This window comes from Gigantopelta aegis, chromosome 9 (genome assembly GCF_016097555.1).
Source record: "Gigantopelta aegis isolate Gae_Host chromosome 9, Gae_host_genome, whole genome shotgun sequence".
In the NCBI taxonomy this organism is placed as follows: Eukaryota; Metazoa; Mollusca; class Gastropoda; order Neomphalida; family Peltospiridae; genus Gigantopelta; species Gigantopelta aegis.
The window spans coordinates 5,037,716-5,054,533 of NC_054707.1; the positions used below are offsets into that span (position 1 = coordinate 5,037,716).

Below are 16,818 nucleotides of genomic sequence, written 5' to 3' on the forward strand. Positions count from 1 at the left end.
TTACATTCATGAATGACACAATGATGCATATATCAACATCATATCAAAAATTAATTCTTCAAAAAGCCAAAAACAAACGTACGGTCAGATATGGTCAGACCATGTAAATAGTGTACACGAACATTGCACAATAGAGATAACTATATGACGGATGGACGGATATACCGACAGAAGGATGGAGATGAAACCTATAGTCCTCTTTGGTTGGACCTGGTAGTAGGGAACTAAAGTGCTGTCGGAAATAGAATAAAAATGATTTTCGTTGATTATTTCTTACATATTAAACAGACAAGTAAATATTTTGTAAATATATATTTAATTATAGTCTAGCTAATTTAGCATTTACTTGTTTTGGCTCTCATTGATGTACAAGGTGGTGTTTACTCTTGAAATTAAAAGAAATACGTCAGTAAACAGGTGATTTGTGAACTTTATTGGAACAGACTATAACAAAGTTTGGTACACATATGTCAATTTCATTGCTGTTTCCGACACTACTTTAATAAAGGTGTGCTATGTTAACAATAACCATAAGACTGTTAAGCTTGTTGGAAGCACACAAAACCAACATCTGATCCTAAATGTGCTAATCATATGAAGTCCTATCATTTCGATCATACAAAGCAGTCCATTAAGCTAGCAGATCTAACCAGGAAGGGTTATTTCATTCAGAACGAGCAAAGCAATTTGCATAATGAAGCAAGAAGTACAAAGGTACAATGTTGAAGGACTCCAGAGTGGCCTAGTATTATAGCGTTACCTGCACACACACACATATACCACTGCCCTCAAACGTTTGATGAAAACACTGCCGGGCTATCTTATTTAGTTACACTACAATTTAAAAATAAATTTTTTAAAATCCGATTCTGTTTAAAAGATAACAAAAGAAACAAAGAAAATAAAGGTTTTAAAAAATTTATATATACATTTATATTATATATTTGCAGGGCCACGTGATACCTTTTTAAAAAAAAAAAAAAATTCTGAGAATTAATTTTAATTATTATGTTTCAGTTAAAAAGAAATCAGCAAAACTACACTGACTCATGCTATCAAATTATATTATTTTACTACCTACATGTACAAAATATTTAATTTAATATCAACAGAATCCACTAAAACATGTATTTTGCCTGCAACCGTGGACATTTTTGAGACCTATAGTACATGTATGTATAGTGTACACTGCCTTCCCACCCCCACCCCACCCCCAAACACACCTCTTTTCCTGAACACCTTTCTTTATTTTCAAGTTGCACCAAAACATGACTCAAAGACAATGTGGGTGCCCCCCCCCCCCCCCGCATTATAAATTTATAGCTACACCAATGATAGTGTAGTGACATATAGTCTACCTGTAGCTAAGATGTGTGCTCAAGACAGCATGCATGAACCCACAATGGTTTATATACACATACAGTATACCAACAAATAAACAAAGACAATTTAATAACTGCAGCACTCTCAGTGTAAGAGAATGAAAAATATACTAGTAAGTAGATTTAGAGAAATAAAATCCTAAATTAGAAAAATGACTCACCATGCAGTAGAACATTTTAAGCAGTATACAAATATTTGACATTAAAATAATTCACGGCAGACAGACATAGGGAGGGATGAGCTTCCTGGTTTGAGCAGATCACCGCTACACTCCACAAATGATAATACCACCCCAGCCAATCATTGTGCTGACACAAGAAGAATCTTAAACTTCCTGCTCACCAGTGACTACTGCTGCTGCTCTAGGTATATAACAGGTACACTGAAGCACACCAAGCGTAGAGGTCTACTTTTGCCCGAAATTTAGCAAAGATGAAGCAGGACGTGTGTGCCTGCTCTCTCGAGCTACCCCCCCACCTGGGGGGACTCATTGCTTCATACGGGACACTAGTGGAATACTGCATCACGTACACCGGGCCACGGGCTACCGTGACCTTGGTGTACAGGGACCCAGTGAAGAAACCACCTAGGAGAAGAAGGAGGAGGAAGACGGACGCGCCAGGGGCAGACCGGGGAGGTAAAAACCGGTAGCTCAACTACCGGCGGCGACTTTTCCCGTTGTATCCCCAAGCCCAAGTCAACACCAGTGAGGCCAGCTGTTCCAGCTATGCAGGATCCAGTTGACGACTCGCCAGTGGCGGACACGGTCTTTAACCGGGCCGCGATGGAATCGCCACCAACAACTCCGATAACTTCTACCCCCAGGATTCCAGCGATGCCACCCCCACCCAGGAAGAGTGGCGCTGTAGAGTCCCAGGCCCGTCTGGTAGTCGTTGGAAAACGAAAGGCGATGGTGTCACCAGGCGACCAATCAGCCAAGCCAAGTCCGCCGACACAACCGCCCCCACCTACTTCATCTCCAGTGAATGACCAGCCCTCCGAACAACCTTGGTCACTGCAGGCCGGCAAGCTACCAACACGCTACTCGAGGCTGGTGAAGACTAACATTGGGGATGTCCGTCAACTCCTTTGTGGACCGACCCCGGAATCTTATCAACCTCTGCCACGAACGGAAGGAGAGTTCTCGGTGCGTAGGATCACGATAAACGATGGGCGAGGGGTCTGCCTCACCGTTCGCCGGAAGGGACTTTTCAACCAAGGGATGCTTCTCGATGAAATGGACAACCCGACCATCCACCGCGTCATCAAGACCGTTGCCGGGGAAGACTACCGTCCAATCACCGAGAGCATCGCCAAGTCCGCAAACCGGTACGCCCATACCCATATGGACTCGTCCCTATTCATCGCCTCTCCGTGACGACATCCCCGCTAACAACCTTTCCTAGGACAGGTAACAACCTCTTTTTTGGGCTAGTTAGACTTTAAACGTTTTGGAAGCAGTTCAAAATTCTTATGTTTATTTTTTTATAAGTAGTCTAACGCATTTTATTTTGGTGCCCGTTCAATTGCTCAAAATCACCTTAAAAACCTTTTGGCTGAGCAGTCTTAACTACTTTGGGTTAAATTTTAGAGTCCGGACATGTTTTGGATGCAGTTACTCTTTGTAGACTTAGGTAAAATACAGGCTTCACTGAGGAATCGAAATTCAGCCAATCAGAGCACGGCTCCCACTCGGTGTACTTCAAGTTTACGAAGTGTCTGCTATTTGGTCCGCGCTCGCGTTGACCTTACTAAATGGCTTTATTCCAAATTCCGCCCACCTCAAACTTACCCCCCCCCCCCCCCCCCCCCCCCCCCCGCTCCGGAGTTAGTCACTGGCGAAGTCAGAGGCTAAATCCGTGGTGGGCGTGCCTGAACCTTCGTGGATAGGGGCACGTAAAAAGAGTTGCCCCGTTGCCCGTAGAGGTCTAAAATTAATGAGCTACTCTCAATTCACTAATATCAAAACCTATATTAGCTCGGCCATTTACCTTTCAACCGACCATTAAAAATTGCGCCAAATTCCCTCAATCAAAATTGCGCACCCTTTTCTCTTTGGCATTAACTGCTCCATTCAAATTCCATAGCACCACCACCACCCCCACCCGCCTGCTACCGATTTGATCGGGCTGCTGGTTCTCCCTTGCACCTGCCAGTGCAGGCGGTCCCTCCTCTCCCCTCCCCCCACCTTTCCAGTCATGGACGGAGGAGGCGTCCAAGGACGGCTCTTGTGCCCATGACAGGCGTGCGCTACAACAACTTGTTCTGAATGTGCACATAAAACCATATGACCTGACCTGACCACATCAATGGTGGTCCTGGATGGAGGAGCCAGCCGAGGCTATCACCTGTGCCCACGACAGGCGTGCGCTACAACAGCTTGTTCTGAATGTGCACGTAAAACCATATGACCTGACCACATCAAGGGTGGTCCTGGATGGAGGAGCCAGCCGAGGCCATCACCTGTGCCCAGGACAGGTGTGCACTACAACAGCTCTGAATATGCAATTTAAAAACTCTGACCTGACCTGACCTGACGGGTGGTCTCCTGTTATGGACAGAACAACTCACTGGCGAAGTCAGAGGTTGTGCCCACGTCAGGTGTGCTTGAACAGTTCTCAGTTGGAAGCATGCCAAAAATTAGCCACCCACATCAAGGGTGGTCACCTGTCATGGACAGAACAACTTTCTGGCGAAGTCAAGCATACTATCCTGGACACACACACCTCAGCTATCTGGGTTGTCTGTCCAGGACAGTGGGTTAGTTGTTAGTGAGAGAGAAGAGGGTGTAGTGGTCTTACACCTACCCATTAAGGCATTAAAACTCACTCTGGGTGGGAGCCGGTGCCGGGCTGTGAACCCTGTACCTACCAGCCTTTTGTCCAATGGCTTGACCATAACACAACTGAGGTCAGTACTTCATTCATTTACCAGTCTCACTGACAGTGGGCCTGGTGTAGTGGATAGCTTATTGGACTTAAGGCTAGTAGGTAGTGGGTTTGCATCCTGGTACTGGCTTATACCCAGAGTGAGTTTTAATGATTCATTTGGGATGAATAAACTTAAGGCCACTATACACAGACTTCTCTCTCACCAACCACTAACAAATAACCACTGAACAAACAGTTGAGATAGCTGAGATGTGCCCAGGACAGCGTGCTTGAACCTTAATTGGGATATACATGTAAGAAGGGAAATATATTGTAATTAATGAATTCATTCAATTTTATTATTGCTGTTGCTGAATGATCATTGAAATACATTTTAAGGCCAATATTTGATTTTTTTCAAAGTAAAGTTGGGTAGTTCAAGAAATAGAAAAATTTGTCAAATGGGGGTTTCATTTGAACTGCCAAACTTGCCCACACATGATTACATGCGTGTATTCACTAGAGTTCTGCTATAAAATACATAAAGAATTCTGAGGGTGATGCTAAAGCAGTACATGTGTTCTACCAGACACAACAAATTTTCCTGTAAGGGTCATACAGCATAATTTGCATTATTATCATCTCAGAAATTTTACTATTCATTATTCTGATTGCATCACTGTGAAGTTATATGGTAGTGCACAACCAGCGATGTTGTCAAAACTGGATATATGTAATACAAAATTTGAGTTTAGTATCTTGAATGATTGCAAAAAAATGTCCTGAAAGCTACATTATGATGGTTGTACTATTTCTTAAGTTCAATTACCATAAAAGAAGAAGAAAAAGTTTGTTTTGTTTAATGACACCACTGGAACACATTGATTACTTAATCATCAGCTATTTGATGTGAAACATTTGGTAATTCTGACTTGTAGTCATCAGAGGAAGCCTGCTACATTTATCCTAATGCAGCAAGGGATCTTTTATATGCACCATCCCACAAACAGGATAGCACACACCACGGCCTTTGATATACCAGTTATGGTGCACTGGCAGGAACGAGAAATGGCCCAATGGACGTACCGACGGGGATCGATCCCAAACCGACCATGCACCAAGCAAGTGCTTTACCACAGGGCTATGTCCCACCCACTACCAGAAAGGGTTATAACCCTATGAAAGTCAGTGTTGATCTGTAACTCTACATGATAAAGGTATATGCAAAATTTCAGCTCAATATCTTGACGCACTGTAAAGAAAAGTCTGAACAACTGTGATGGTTGTAATATATGTTGGAATGCAGAATAAATAAAAGAACTGGTTACTGTTTTAAGGTATTGATTTTATCCTGTTCAGGTCGAATGGTTAAATAATGTTTATTTTGTTTAACAACACCACTAGAGCACATTGATTAATTAATCATCAACTACTGGATGTCAAACATTTGATAATTCTGACATGTAGTCATCAGAGGAAACCCGTTACACTTTTCCATTAGCAGCAAGGGATCTTTTATACATGTATATGCATGCACTTTCCCACAGACAAGAAAGCACATACAACAGCCTTTGACTGGTTGTGGTGCACTGGTTAGAACAAGAAAAAAATCCAAATCAGTTTAATGGAGCCATCGAGGTGGTTAGATCCTGCAACGCAAGCACCTCAGGTGAGCACTCGACTGACTGAGCTAAATCCAGCCCCTTTGAATGGCAAATGCTGCTCAGCACAGCCTTGTGGCATTAACCATTCTAACTGCAGGATAAAGCCAGTAATTTCTTATAATGGCAGTAACCAGTTATTCAGTGGGTGAAATGTTTAGGGGTGTACCTTACATCCAGAACTTTCCAATAATTCTAGGGCTCCCATGGCTAGTGATATGCAATATTGAGCTAGTAAATAACTACTATTGTCATGCCCGATGGCTAGCGATAAAAAACTTGTTAAATGCTGCATTTAAGCCTATTTGTTAAATATGAATATCTTGCCCCCCCCCCCCCCCCAATCTTAGTGTTTTTAATCTCGATCTCCTTCTCTAGGTAACATATCCGATTATTACTACTGATAAAATTGTATTTAGTAAAGTAGGGCTAGTAAATTTTTAATCATGGCTAGTAAATTTTTTAAATCTCTAATCCCATGGCTAGTGAATTTTGTAAAAATTCTAGAATCCATGAATTTATAAAACTGCTTTTAAATATCTAATATATCGTTACGGCAAATTAGAAAATAGTCTTCAACAACTAACAATATTGATACAAAAATATAATAGTTGATTTTTTTCTGGCTGGTTGGTCATCTGTGCGTCTACACATCAGGATAGGAACAGACAATTTATTTACACAAACAGCAGGTGTCTAGCTATTTGGGTTAAAAATGTGTGGGGACCTCAGTCATATACTGTGCAGGGATACAGACGGAACGTGGTAACTTCGGACTTTGGTAACTTCGGCCTAGTAACTTCGGACCCGAGTAATCTCGGCCCCAAGTAATTTCGGACCGGTAATCTCGGCCTCCGTATTAATGAACGCAACTTATATCTGGGTTATACGCAAACGAAACTTTGTTGTTAAACAACTTGATATTATTATTTTAAGATGAGTTTTTTTTATTTAATTAAACATTATTATATATTCATTGTACATTTTGTTGTGTATATTTTGTTTATTAACTTTTAAACATTTATTCTGCTCATACCCCGTCCCCTTCTTAATATGGTTTGATTTGGTAGGTGTTCCTGATTTTAATCAGATGTTATGCCCACATTAAGCATGTTTGAATCCTTGGCATATAAGCATTTTAATATCTATCAAACAATACGAATTTAGCCATTGGTGAAAATGCATTGAGAGGCCATTTAGTGTATGTGAACTGTAATTTAAAAGCCCTGTTTGAATAAAGAAAGAAGAAAGAAAGAAATGTTTTATTTAACGACGCACTCAACACATTTTATTTACGGTTATATGGCGTCAGACATATGGTTAACGACCACACAGATTTTGAGAGGAAACCCGCTGTCGTCACTACATGGGCTACTCTTCCGATTAGCAGCAAGGGATCTTCCCACAGGCAGGATAGCACAAACCATGGCCTTTGTTGAACCAGTTATGGATCACTGGTCGGTGCAAGTGGTTTACACCTACCCATTGAGCCTTGCGGAGCACTCACTCAGGGTTTGGAGTCGGTATCTGGATTAAAAATCCCATGCCTCGACTGGGATCCGAACCCAGTACCTACCAGCCTGTAGACCGATGGCCTACCACGACGCCGCCGAGGCCGGTCCCTGTTTGAATATGTCGGCAATACCTGGATCACGAGCGCTGTTTGGCCACCATCATCTTGGAACGTCTACGGACTCAGTATCCGTACAAATAATGATGTTGAAGGTGGCACAACAGACTAAATAAACGTGGTCGCCCACATATGTCATTTTATATGCTGATTACCCTGCTTGGTACCCTTGCAAGTTTGATTGGTGAGCGAGTCAAAACTGAAACGTCACCAAGAAAAAAAATACTGGGATCTTCAAAGAAAAATCTTTAAGTACTGGGGAGAATATGTATGTGGAAGGCTCACGTAGTGCGCTGCAGCTTCTACGTTCATGTTCCAAATTAAATGGACCCATTCAGTAGAATGAGACATGTGGTCTACAATTCTCTGACATCTGTGAACTTTCAGTTTACTTTTAGAAACTGTATGCCTAGATTACTGATTAATAAAAATAGTGCTTAATCGTTTATATAATATTTGATGTTATCACAAATTGTTTTAGTTTATGATGTAAGCATATAAATTTTAAAAAACCCGCAACATTTATTTATTCAGGATTTTACTTTTACGTTTGGAATATATATATATATATATACATATATATACATATAGATATATACGTTTGGAATATATATATATATATAGATATAGATAGATAGATATATACACACACACACACACACACACACACACACACATACTAGTAGTTGGTTAGTATATATTTTGTATTCACGACGCGTAAAGTATGATGATAATTGTCCCTCAGATATATCTAGAGTATGTACTATTAAACTGGATTTTAAATACAACTGGTAAAAACTGTCTTAACAAAATATTTTAAAATGTTTAGAAAATAAAGATATATATGAAATTGAAACTTCTTGTTTTATTTACTAGAAATAAAATATATGTACAACTGGGTATATGTCCCATACTTTTGGAGAAATATGCGTATTGAAATGAACGTTTGAACTGCATATGCCATAAAATGAAAAAACGTATTTCATTTCAACTATGTTCGTGCTTATATTCAATTAAGGTTCAAGCACACTTGCTATGGCACACACCTCAGTGGTTAATTGTTAATAGATATATGTTATTGAGAGTGTTAATGAGAAAAAAGGAGGGTGTAGTGGCCTTACATCTACCCGTTGTGCCCTTAAGAACTCACTCTGGGCTGGAGCCGGTACCGGGATGCAAACCCTGTACCTGTCATCCTTGTAAGACCGACGTTTGCTTAGGCACTGCGCCATCGAGACCAGTAGAAAAATGTCATCGGAATTCCACTTAACTAAGCCGATGGGGTCCGAGATTACCTGGGGCCGAGATTACTCGGGTCCGAAGTTACCAGGCCGAAGTTACCAAAGTCCGAAGGTACCCCTATTCATACAGACTATGCCAGAACTTTGTAACTGTCGTAGTCTTATGTTGCTTTTAATTTATTAACAAAACTTAGTAGAGCTGGGCGGTAATGAAATTTCAGGTTCAGTAGCAGTATCTGTATTTTTGGGGTGATTTACCTTGGTATCGATACAGTATTCGGTATTAATATAATACTGTTATCGAGTGGTATTTTTGGTATACTCAGCTTTAAATGCATGCCCGAGTTAAGTTTTTCAATACCAAAATTTTGTATTTTAAAATTTGCTCGGTACGGTAAATCGGTATTGACAGGATAGAGACCAAATGGTATATACGGTATACTGCCCACCTCTAAAACTTAGGGTACCATGACACATTGGAGGGGAAACAAAGCAAACTTTTCCTTTAAAAGAGGAGCATGAAAAAAAACTTACTTTCTATCAAGTTTTGTTACATAAAAAATATTTCACTGTGATGTCTTGGGTTCTAGACCACACAATTTGTTTGATATGTATGCCGTTTATCATATTATCAATCATAACTTTACTATTTCTTATACACAGTTAACATGGAATGTAAGGGAAGGGCACGCTGGTAATCCAGGTAGGGCATCACATGACCAACCTCCACTCCGTCGACATCTGATTTTCGGGGCACACTTGCAAATGAGGAAGGCAAAAACGGCACTGGCCGTCATAAAATTCGAACTCTGAAAATTTGAATAATATAATTATCATTACGACGTTGCTACTTTAAATTTTCGATATTTTAACACGTTTTGGTTTTTTCGAAACCCACTTTTTTCTTCAACAAATACACCAGTGTTTGTTATAACCTGGCTTTTCTGCTGTTAAATAAACACTGTTTTACAGATAAACGTAATACATTAATTTAGAACAACACACTTACTATCAGTGTTCTGTTAGAGGTATGTACCAGAGTTGTGTTTTTTTAAAGAACAAGTAATGACCGAGTTATGCGTCCTCGTACGAGCAACTTCCTGGATCAACCCGGAAGTTGGTGCATCTACTATAAATGCTGGATTTAATCAACTGAAGTTCCACATCGTCCTATAAATTCCACCACATTTAAAATAGTATTCACATTTTTACGTAAAAAAAAAAAAAAAAAAATACTTTATACAATAATACAATTTCGTACCAACGGCTTAAATAAAAGAAGAAAGAAACATGAAACAAATAATTTCATCTGCAAATAATTATTCCACGTTGCAGTTTCATTGATTGGCAGTTGAAAAGTTGGGGAATTCCCTGTGTTTCCAAGTTGCCGATAGGTTGATATGATTAGGTCATGGAGGCAGTTACTGTACATATTATGTGATACGTCTGCCTTTACATGTAATATGTCTGCGCATTTAAGCGTACGAGACGGGCGGGGGGGGGGGGGGGGGGGGGTGTTAGTGCTGAAGCAAATCCTCATATTCGGGCAAAAACGATCGAGTTATTCTGGCAAAATGAGCTGTCCTGAAAACTTAATGTATTTTCATAATTCTAACCACAATATTGGTTTTAATACATGTCAAAACGCGCAGCTTGGCATAATGCTATTAATGAATATGACTAAATGTTGTTATGGGCATTTTCGTTTAAAACTGAGCTTGCCCCCTCCCTCCCTCCCCCACCCATGCACAAAATGGGACCTCGTACGCCTGTCTGCGTGCGTAGACACGTACGTACATGGTTGAATAAATGCGCATAAATACACACTGTCAGTTACATAGACAAACGCAAATACAAGTAAATATTAATCGGGTTGCCATATAGCCAACGTGCCAAAATATTGTCTAACCTTAAACTGTGGTACAGTATATAATGGTGGTTTTATGTCATTCGGGATGTCCTTACTTGGAAATTGATTTGCATTATTATTATTATTTTAATTATTATTTTTTAATGGCCTTTTTAAACACACCAACGTTAAACTCAGACCAACAAGTTGCCGGTGTGTTGTGACATATGTCATTATGATGTTTAATATCATTCAGGTAGAAACCTATATATTATAATGACCTCATCTTTTTAAATGTATTTCATAATCTTTTAACAGTATTACTAGCATTTACCCGCAGTTGTCTTAATGAATTTAATTTTAGAATGCAGGAACTTGCATAGATCTAATACGGTTGTTCATTTACGTAATTATTTCATTTGAGTCTGGCCTATATATATGATTGGTGTTTATATGTTCAGTACACGTATACTGAACTAATATAAATACATCGTGAAAAATGTATTTTAAAATATTGCATTTATCCTCATTTGTCATGATGAATTTTACGTGTAGAATTCAGGCACATGCATTTCAGAACATTTAGTTTTCAAAACGTTTTAGGGTTACATCTACAGATGTACAAGTGTGGTGTTTATAAATTCAGTGTTAACCTATACATGCATACAGAAAATATTATACATCGTGAAAAAAAAGGAGCGGGACGTAGCCCAGTGGTAAAGCGCACGCGTGGTGCGCGGCCGGTCTAGGATTGATTCCCGTCGGTGGACCCATTTGACTATTTCTCGTTTCAACCAGTGCACCACGACTGGTATATCAAAGGCCGTGGTATGTGCTATTCTGACTGTGGGATGGTGTGTATATAAAAGATCCCTTGCTACTAATGAAACAATGTAGCGGGTTTCCTCTCTATGTCTGTGTTACAATGACCATATGTTTGACATTCCAATAGCCGATGGTTAATAAATCAATGTGCTCTATTAGTGTCGTTTAAAAAATAAAAATAAATCGTGGAAAAAAGAGAAAAAGAGCGGAAACTCGCGTCCGCCATGAATTAGGCTACTCTTTGAGCAATAAAGCAGCGAAGGTTCTTTTATATATTATAATTATGATACTTACGCGGTAGAGAGCTCGACAGAAAAATAAAGTCTGTTTTGTTTAACGACACCACCTTGATTAATTCATCATCGGCTGTTGGATGTCAAACATTGGGTCATTCTCACACGTAGTCATTAAAGGAAAATCGCTACATTTTTTTCTAATGCAGCAAGTGAACTTATATGCACTTCTCCACAGGCAGGAAAACACATACCACAGCCTTTGTCCAGTTGTGGTGCACTGGTTGGAACGAGAAAAAGCAATCAGCTGAATGGATCCACCGAGATGATTGGATTCTGCGAGGAGAAGGAAGAAACCCGTGCTGGGGACGGCTCAGGAGGGGACAAAGCTGGCGGCTCAACCGCCAGTGGCGGTCCCTTCTGCGTCGCCGCCCCCACCGAGTTCTCCGGAGAGGACGCGACAGCCATCGGCACCCGCATCCCCGGACCCGCCCTACTCGGAGTTGGACATCGCGATGTGCCAGCGGACCAGTAGGACACCACCGAAATCCATCTCCACCCCTAAAACGACGACTTCGGTGAAGCGGTCAACTTTAACGATCGCTCCCGTTGAGTCGTCACCAGGATTTGTTGCTGTGGCGGCACCAAAAAGGAAGGCGTCATCACCGACCACCCAACCAGCCAAGACCAAGCCGCCGCCGGAAGCCGTGCCCCTGAACGAGGACGAGAACGAGGACGAGGACGAGGACGAATGGAGCCTTGCCCTAGGTGGACTTCGTCATCAGCTCCACCCTTACATGCAAGGGGACACGCAACAACCGAACAGACTCCGGGGAGGTTTCGCCAACATCGACTGGAAGCCAATGGAGGACGGCAGCAGCTTTGAAGTTCACCACAAGACCTTCAGTGGCACGCCGGGAGTGATCGGGAAACATCGAAGGGACCAGACATATAGACAGTGCGTCATGTTAGACCCGAAGGAATCGAAATTCAGCCAGTCAGAACACGGCTCATTTTCGGTGTCTACTAGTCGGTCCGCGCAGTCGCTGGACACAACTAAATACGTATTCCAAATTCCGCCCACTTCAAACTCATTCCCCCCCCCCCCCCTTCTGTCCTGGACTTAGTCACTGGCAAAGGCCAGAGATTATGCCCAGGACGGACATGCTTGAAACCTTCGTGGTATATGAGCATGTAAATAAATATTGGAATGGAATGGATTCTGCGACGCAAGCACCTCAAGCGGGAACGAGCTAAATCCCGCTCCAGAGATCCACAGAAAGGCAGATGCATAGAGAGGGAGAAAGGGGAAGGGGGGGGGGGGGGGCAAGACAGACAGGTTAAACTGTTTATCGGTATTGTCTACATCGGAAGATGCGGGTACCTGAATGGCCAAATTGCCCACCCATCCACCATCTCTCACCACTCCTGTCCCTTTGTCTCCGTCTCTTTGTCTGTCTCTCTCTCTCTCTGCCTCTTTCGCTCTATCTCTCTGTGTGTGTGTGTGTGTGCGTCTCTCTCTCTCTCTCTCTCTCTCTCTCTCTCTCTCTCTCTCTCTCTCTCTCTCTCTCTCTCTCTCTCTCTCTCTCTCTCTCTCTCTCTCTCTCTCTCTCTCTCTCTCATATAGAAAATATAATATCAGTGTCTGTATATTCAATGTGTTTCTGGTCGTCTGAATATTTGTAGGAAGTCCAAACTGAAATATTTTAGGAAATAAAATGGAATTTAACCTAGTACAAATATTAGAACGATCAGAAACACGTTTAATATACAGCCACTAATATTTTATGCCAAAAAAAAAACCCATATTTGATATGCAATTACAATCGTTAAAAAGTCTCTGTTACTCAATGACACGTTAAAAATTGCAGCAAACTCAGGAATGTCCCTTTAATACGTGTATAATCGTAAACAAGTTTACACACTGCACCTGCACAAGCAGGATCCTGGTTTTGCACACTAGATATAATTTGTTTATGCATAGAGATCATTTTGAATGTGTCATTATATAAAGTTAAATATTCATATCATTTAGAGTGAACAGATAAGAATTACTTCTTTAAAAGAACAAAAAAACTTTCTTCGACTTCACTTACCGTAGTACGTGTACGGCCCTGGATTCATTTCAAGGATGTGAAATGATTAAAAATACAACAACAGAGCAGTCGTAACAGGATGTGGGATGGTACATACAGGCATAAGCGTACGAAAGAATTATAAAATTCGGACAAAAGAGATCAAAATATTTGAGCAAAACGAGCTGGTGTGAACACTTTACACCGTGTTTCCCCATCAATCTACCCATCGTATTAGTTGTAATCCATATAAAAATGTCATTCGTTTGCAACCCTACATAGCTCTTTGGTAGTAATGCTAATAAATATTGTAATCCAGATTCGGGCACTTTTGTTTAATTCGGGCAAAAGTCAGCCTGCCCCTCCCCCACCCCTACACAAATAGAAGCCCATACGCCTATGCATATGGGCGTACGGGCTCCCATTTTTGTAGATGGGGAAGGCTGACTTTTGCCCGAATTAAACGAAAAGGCTCGAATCTGGATAACATTTATAAATTCATATAACATTACTACCAAAGAGCTATATAAGGTTGTAAACGAATCACTACGCATTTTAATATGGATTACAACTAATATTGTTAAAGTGTGTTACGTTTAACGACACCACTAGAGCACATTCATTTATTAATCAACAACTAAATATTGAATGTCAGACATTTGGTGATTCTTACATATTGTCTCAGAGGAAACCCGCTTCATTTCCCCATTAACAGCAAGGGATCTTTTATATGCGCCATCCCATAAATAGGTTACCACATACCACGGCCTTTTAAATACCAGTCGTGGTGCACTGGCTGGGACGAGAAATAGCCAATGGGCCCACTGAGGAGGATCGATCCTAGACCGACCGCGCATCAGGCGAGCGCTTTACCACTGAGCTACGTCCCGCCCCCGTCAAATGGGGGGGGGGGGGGGACATCGCTACTTCAGCTTCATAGTTGGGGAGGGTGGAGGTGGGGGTCTGACACACGCATATGTACGAACATACACACGCACACAAAACACACATACACAACACACCGCCCCACAAGGCAGGAAGAGAAGAGAGAGAGAGAGAGCGAGAGAGAGAGAGAGAGAGAGAGAGAGAGAGAGAGAGAGAGAGAGAGAGGGGAGAGAGAGAGAGAGAGAGAGAGAGAGAGAGAGCGACACACACACAGAGAGAGAGAGAGAGAGGAGAGAGAGAGAGAGAGAGAGCGACACACACAGAGAGAGAGAGAGAGAGCGACACACACAGAGAGAGAGAGAGAGAGCGACACACACACACACAGAGAGAGAGAGAGAGAGAGAGAGAGAGAGAGAGAGAGAGAGAGAGAGAGAGAGAGAGAGAGAGAGAGAGAGAGAGAGAGAGAGAGAGAGAGAGAGAGAGAGAGAGAGAGTAAATGTATATCTTACCAGACATTGTCAAACACGAATGTAAACGCCCAACACACCAGTCCAAAAGCTATCGTTTTCAGGATGTACATTACAAAGGTAAACCTATCGACGCTGCTCCTAGATAGTATACTTATAACCGCATTTAGTTACAGGCTTGGATATTACCGTGTACCTATTCACATTATAAAACATGCGGATATGGGCACGTCGGTATCTTTAATAAACGTAGACCTACGTACGAACGTGTTTTTCTTTTCATTGTCCTCCTCTATATTAATAAAGAATAAAGGTAAAAATATAGCTTGTGCCCCCCACTAGAGGTGGTAACCAATCCCCAACTAGAGGTTGTGTCCCCCCCCCCCCGGATATCGTTCCTCTGGGCCTGTAGTCCAGTGTGAGTACCATCCCAAGATAAGATAGCTGGCTAGACTACTAGCTCCGTATTCATAAACGTACTTAAGTCAATGTATGATACCTAAATACATACTTAAAATACATAAATAAGTATCATACATTGACTTAAGTACGTTTATGAATACGGAGCCAGGATTAGTTTGCAACACGTGCAATTTAAAGTGACTATCCCAAATTTGCTTCTGTTGTAAGATAAATATTTTAGTGTCAGTGACAAGGTGTTTGTTCTCCGCCTAATGTTTGTAATAGCCCAAACCGAATTTTACCTCCCAATAATCCGAACTCTCCCCCCCCCCCCCCCACCCCCCGCCTCCTCAATGCTAGAACAAATCCTCAAATTTATAAAACAATAAAGATGTTCGGGCAAAATGTGCCAACCAGAGACCTTTTTTTGTTGTCGGACATATGGTTAAGGACCACACAGATATTGAGGGAGGTAACCCGCTGTCGCCACTTCACGGGCTACTCTTTTCGATTAACAGCAAGGGATCTTTTATATGCACTATCCCATAGATAGGATATCACATACCACGGCTTTTGATATATCAGTCGTGGTGCACTGGCTGGAGTGAGAAATAGCCCAATGGGCCTACTGACAGAGATTGATCCCAAACCGACCATGCATCAAGCGAGCGCTTTACCACTAGGCTACATCTCGCCCCCAAGGGGACACAAGGTACAATAGGAACAACATGGTAATTTGGAAGGACCAAATTTCAGTCACCAGTAGCGTCGTGATATTCATATAAAAAATAAAACGTATAAACGATGTAATGTGGGATTGGATGTCAGTAATGCTAGATTCGGTGTCAGTAACAGGATTAACTTCGTGACACCCCGGATGAGTCTTTTGCTTGCCGTTACTCTTTATTGTTAAGTGTGAGCCAAGCTTCCTTTTGATTCATTTCCCTCAGCATATAGATCGCCATGTACCATCAAATGTCTTCCCACTGGGGCAGGACGTAGCCCAGTGGTGAAGCGCTCGCCTGATATGATTGACCCCCGCCAGTAGGCCCATTGGGCTACTTCTCGTTCCAACCAGTACACCACGAGTCAGTCTGGTATATCAAAGGGCGTGGTATGTGCTATCGTGTCCGTGGGATGGTGCATATAAAAGATCCCTTGCTAATAGAAAAATTATCAAATGTTTGATAAAAAAAAAAGTTTGTATTGTTTAACCACACCACTAGAGCACATTGCTTTATTAATCATCGGCTATTGGACGTCAAACATTTGGTCATTTTTCATGTCATGGAGAGAA

General features: G+C 41.6%; 1 protein-coding gene across 4 annotated transcripts in view; it reads right to left on the bottom strand.

Annotated features, from left to right (window-relative positions):
* LOC121380421 (TNF receptor-associated factor 6-like) overlaps positions 1 to 15,456 on the bottom strand; it is a 34,906-nt gene extending 19,450 nt beyond the window's left edge. Inside the window, exon 1 of one of the 4 annotated variants that reach the window (XM_041509231.1) lies at positions 15,162 to 15,456. The gene's annotated coding sequence lies outside the window, so the exon portion shown is untranslated. Of the gene's footprint in view, positions 1 to 1,543; positions 1,649 to 9,794; positions 9,985 to 15,161 lie in introns of those variants that run through there. The other 3 variants (XM_041509230.1, XM_041509233.1, XM_041509232.1) reach the window with 3 other exon arrangements.
* Positions 15,457 to 16,818: the final 1,362 nt, after the last annotated feature.